We start from the raw sequence: 6,165 nt of genomic DNA, 5'->3' as shown, positions 1-6,165 counted from the left end.
CAGTTATCATCAGTGAGCCTCTGTTAAAGGCATCATGAAATAAAAATTGAGTGTGTTTACATGCACCTTCATAATGTGATTATAATGGAATCCAATATTCAAAGCCATCAGTTACAACCCCCCCAATACAATACAACCATACCAACGTTCAACCCCCCAAAGTTGAAACCAAATCTACGCCCTTGGGTAACATGCATGCTGTATGCTTATCTGAGAGTGTAGTATAACCAGCGAATAATCTTGTAAACTGGGGTGAAGAATTCTGCTCATGTCATGTAAACATCTGCGATTAAAACCTCACTCTGAGAAATAATTGCATTATTGATGCACATGTAAAGGTAGTCTATTTGTATTTTGCTTTGGAATATTGCAGTATTCATTATAAATGATTTATCTGTGCACATCATTTTTTTATTCATCTGCCCTCGTAATCTTTAATCAAAAAAACTTACCTTTCCTCTGGCAGCGACTTCTATCAGAGGACGTGTTCACTGGCGTGAGGGCAGGGCAACCTGTCACTCACAAACCACAATGATCCAACCATCCAATCAATTCCTCATGGACAAAATGATGTCCCACCCTACTTTTTTTCTTGTTTGAGAAGCCTTAGGCTTGTTCGAGAAAGTACTTTGATGTCATACACTGATTGGACAGCGCAGCGCTGATGCATCTTGAACACGCCTCTTTTCACTCAGATATATGTCACAAAAGGACATATATCAATAGGACATATATTGATATATGTCAATACTTTATTATATTGATATATGCATATACTTTAACACTGTTGCTGCGGGTTGTTTTTCATGTCCGTGGGTTGAAGCGACCCCAAATAACATGATATTTAGCCCATGGAATGCAAATTTTAGCAGGGGAACCCTGCCAAAAAGGCAGATTTCACCCCTTAGAACGTGAATTTTACCAGGGGACCCCCCAAAACGTGTTTGGGCTAGTTTTGAGTAGCAATTGGGCGGGTTTTGTTGTGAAAACCTGGCAACCCATAAGAAAGAAAAAAAAGCTTGTCATTGGTAGGTGGATTAGGCCCCGTTTCCACCTGGTATTAAGATGCATTTTGGTCGATCAGATCACAAGTAGACGAGGGAGACACATGCTTGTTTACACCTGGTATTTGAATTCGTCTCTTTTGTCCACTTTCAAACACTTCTGTCCTGATTTCTTCGAGGGAAGGGTCTGTGTGTGGGTAAATTTAAGGGTTTTGTCAGATCATCATGAGTGTCCACTTGTGATCCAATTGACCAAAACACATCTTAATAGCAGGTGTAAACAGGGCCGTAGTAGAGATGGTAGAGTAAGTTGTGTTTCTTTCCTTGTCTGAGGTTTGAATATGCAGATCTTAATAAAGATGAAGAACCCTTCCATGGAAACAGTGTTCCAATCTTTTACTGCATGTTTGTTTTTGTTTACACCAGACCACCTGTCAGTCTGTGGATACATAGTGGGGATTTTTCAGTAGTCTCTTGAATCTTGTCCACATCGACTAGACTGCTTGCATGCTTATTTTGGTCAGGAAACACCCACTTAGACAGGAAGACTGTCAGACAGTCTGACTTGCATATAAGCAATTAATCATGATTTATTTACTTCATATGTGCCATTTGAGGAAGTTTGATCTCACTAGATCAAAAATGTACTTTCCAGTTCCCAATACGCATTAGACATTTAGTGCACAGACAGTGGGCGGCCCGTCTGTGCTGTCTGAGACAGAGATGCAGGGTGTCTGTCGTAGTAACTTACTCTCTGAAAATAACCTGCTGCAGAGCAGATTCTGTTCCAAGCTTAGTTTACTTTAGAGGTGTTCATATATATACACTGATCAGGCATAACATTATGATCACTGACAGGTGAAGTGAATCACACTGATTATCTCTTCATTACGGCACCTGTTAGTGGGTGGATATATTAGGCAGCAAGTGAACATTTTGTCCTCAAAGTTGATGTGTTAGAAGCAGGAAAAATGGGCAAGCGTAAGGATTTGAGCGAGTTTGACAAGAGCCAAACTGTGATGGCTAGACGACTGGGTCAGAGCATCTCCAAAACTGCAGCTCTTGTGGGGTGTTCCTGGTCTGCAGTGATCAGTATCTCTCAAAAGTGCTCCAAGGAAGGAACAGTGGTGAACCGGCGACAGGGTCATGGACGGCCGAGATTCATTAATGCACGTGGGGAGCGAAGGCTGGTCCGTGTGGTCCGATCCAACAGACGAGCTCCTGTAGCTCAAATTGCTCAAGAAGTTAATGCTGGTTCTGATAGAAAGGTGTCAGAATACACAGTGCATCAGTTTGTTGTGTATGGAGCTGCATAGCTGCAGACCAGTCAGGGTGCCCATGCTGACCCCAGTCCACCGCCGAAAGAGCCAACAGTGGACACGTGAGCATCAGAACTGGACCATGGAGCAATGGAAGAAGGTGGCCTGATCTGATGAATCACGTTTTCTTTTACATCATGTGGATGGCCGGGTTCGTGTGTGTCACTTACCTGGGGAACACATGACACCAGGATACACTATGGGAAGAAGGCGCGTCGGTGTGATGCTTTGGGCAATGTTCTGCTGGGAAACCTTCGGTCCTGCCGTCCATGTGAATGTTACTTTGACACGTACCACCTACCTAAGCATTGTTCAGACTATGTACACCCTTTCATGGAAACGGTTTCCCCTGGTGTCTGTGGCCTCTTTCAGCAGGATAATGCTCCTGCCACAAAGCAAAAATGGTTCAGGAATGGTTTGAGGAGCACAACAACGATTTTGAGGTGTTGACTTGGCCTCCAAATTCCCCAGATCTGTGTAGTGTAAACGTAACCGTAGCAAAAGTTATGCGTTTTAAAATGAAAACACACTAATGTAAAAGGGGCCTGAGAGACAGATAGAGAAAATTAATAAATCAATAATTTGAATTGGCCCCTGGTCACCTGGAAAAAAAAAACATTACATGAATAACCATTCAAATGAATCTAATGCAAATTATTAACGGCGACATTTGAATGAATTTGCCTATTGGTCTAATGGGTTTCATTGGTTGTAAAAAATTACTTCTTTACTCACCCTCATGCCATTCAAAACCACTGAAAAAATAAAATATGAGAACCACTAAAAATAGTTATTAAAGGGATAGTCCACACAAAATAAAAATACTCGAATCATTTACTCACCCTCATGGCTCATCGCAGATGTATGATTTATTTATTTATTTATTTATTTATTTATTTTTTTTTTAAACCAAACTAACACAAAGATTTTTAGTCTATTTGATTTTTTTGAGTCCATTAATGCAAGTACTTAGGTTCTGAAATGCTAATGCTCCAGATAAATAAATAAATAAAACAGCCATCATGAATTCCCAGTATACAATAAATGCCTTCTGAAATGAAATGATAGGTCTGAAAAATATGAATATTTTAAACCTTTTTTACTAAACAATGGCTTTTTCATCCCATGTTTGTGTGAACTATCCCTTTAAGAAAATGTTTTCTGTCTTTTTTGTGTGAACATTCCCTGTTTTCTTGTGCATTTTGTGTACTTCATTCAGTAATATTCTTGAAATTCAAGAATATTTTAAAATATAATTTCAAACAGAGGACAAATTCTGTTTCATTTTTTGATCTGTAGGCCTATATGCCTATATGCACTCGGTAGCCCTAATTATTTGTGATTGTTTGGCACTCAGCTTTGGTAAATAGGTTTTTTAAAGGCATAGGTCTATTCTCAAATTTAGTTCACTTTCAAATAAAAAATTAGCCCAAGCTTTAGTCATATACACCTAGAATGGCTTGAGGGTGAGTAAATCTTGAGGTAATTTTCATTTGAAAGTGAACTAACTGCTTGTATTTGTGGGGTGATATATGGCTGATGGCGTACGCTATTCTGCAACTAAAGTGCACTAAAAAGGTGCTCTTATTTACTTGCTGGACCAAGTGAATAAAGCCAACCTTAAAATCTCTATAATATGATGATCTGAAGAGATCTGATTTAAAGGTGCTCTAAGCGATATCACGCGTTTTTAGGCCAAAACATTTTTTGTCACATACAGCAAACATCTCCTCACTATCCGCTAGCTGCCTGTCCCCTGAACACACTGTAAAAAACATGCGGTCTCTGTAGTCGCCACAAGCTCCGAAAACGGCAATAAAAACAAACTGGTGCAGCCTGGACCACGAATCATAATAAACATGCTCCAGCCAATAACTGACAAGAATGATTTTAAATGCGCGTTCATGACTGTTTCAGGAAGCACTGAGGGGAGGGGGAGGAGGAGGAGGAGGAGGGAGGGTCTAGCTAGCCTCTGTTTTGTTTGACAACACTTCGAACGTCAACAGGAAGTTACTCCACCCAGGATCGCTTAGAGCACCTTTAAAATGAAAATATTTAATTAAAAAAAAAAAAAAGTTTTAGATCTCAGTGTTCCCTTTACCAGCCACTAGACGGCAACAAAGACATTTATTCTTTTGTCATAATGCATGCCAGTGCTCCACTCCCTTTTCACTCTTTATTCTTGAGTATGTGCTGTCTTTCTAGTGTGCAAAATTTAATTCTAAAATATCTTTGAAAACAACAACAAAAAATATTTAACAGATGTTAAGTAGTTGAAGAGTTTAGTCTCTGACATTTTAACTCAAACTAGCTCACAGATAGGCTAATCATTTTAAGTCCTATGATCTATGAACAGACGTGTCCCAATATTGGATAATTTGTTGCATTATTTGGAGTAATATGTGACAAAAAGTATTAAAAAATTTGAGCCCACAACAGAATTTGCATCGTGACAGCTTTAATGAGGAAACAGAAGGACACTGTCTCTGTCATGGCTGTTTGCGTGTTGGTGTTTGGACATTTAAATATCTTATGGGGCTGTTCATTTTCCTGATATGCAAATGTTCTGAATTATAGCTTTAACATTGGCATACTGACTAACATGACACAGTATGAGGACTGACACGACAAGCTGAATGAGGATGGATGAGGCAGTTTTTACCAGTTCTAGGGTTACACAAGTTGATATGAACCCATAGATTTTAAATCATGTCATGAAATTCAAAATAAAACACAGAACACAATTATATGTACTACACGCTCCAATAGTAAGTAATGAGACCCCTTATTTTTTTTGCTCACTTGCTTTTCCTCAACATTTTACTATCTAAATACGCTGTACTTTTATGCATTTGGCAGATACTTCTAAACAAGGCAACTTGCATTGTATTCAATCAGGGTAAATGTTTTATCAGTTCATGCATTCGCTGGAATCACAGTGCCGTCAGTATTTTTATATTGCTAATGACTCGACAATCCCACACATGAAATGAAGATTTATTGGTAAATGTAAATGAAATGCTCAATGAACAGTATAGGAAATATACAGTATAAGAAAAAATAAATTACCTTAATTTACTATGACCAGTACAAAGAAAATACTCGCTTCTCTCTAAAGTTCAAGATTAATTTCTTAGAAAAGTTCAAGAAGTATTTATTGTTTGCTGTTTTAAATGGGATAGTTCTCCACCCCTGATTTCCTTCATCTAATATATATAAAATCACCTCCTGTGCCATCATTCACTATACATACATTAGTAATAGTAATAATAATAATAATAAAATAATAAACATTTATTTGTATAGCACTTTCATACATGAAATGCCACTCAAATATTGACAATACAATTTTACACAATATCCATATGAAAAAATACTCCCAAGCAACTATAAAAGATTCACAAGGTAAAGAAACACAATTAAAGAGGTCATGACTTGAGAAATCAAATTTGCATTGATCTTTTAACATATAAGTCTTTGTACCATTAAAACATGCTGCAAGTTTCATTGCTTAAAACATCCTGCTTGTTACAAACAAAGCATGTATGTAATCAAGCTCCAAACAGCTTGTTTTGATATTGCGTGATCTGTGACGCCACATGGATTTGCATGTGACTGCCTCCAGAGAAAGACATTGATGAATAATTTGACATCATCATCACTTCATAGTGACACTGACATTCAGTCGCTTAAGGGCTGAAATCAGTTTAATAACACTCACTTATTACACAATTGCTATGGGCCAATGGCAGTTTAAAGGTGTTTACTAGATGGCACAAACTTTTTTGGGAAGTTTGCTTTGGTGAACTCCAACTTTTCAAAATACTGAAACAAACTCTAAA

This window comes from Chanodichthys erythropterus, chromosome 11 (genome assembly GCF_024489055.1).
Source record: "Chanodichthys erythropterus isolate Z2021 chromosome 11, ASM2448905v1, whole genome shotgun sequence".
Classification (NCBI taxonomy): domain Eukaryota; kingdom Metazoa; phylum Chordata; class Actinopteri; order Cypriniformes; family Xenocyprididae; genus Chanodichthys; species Chanodichthys erythropterus.
This window is presented reverse-complemented; position numbering follows the sequence as displayed.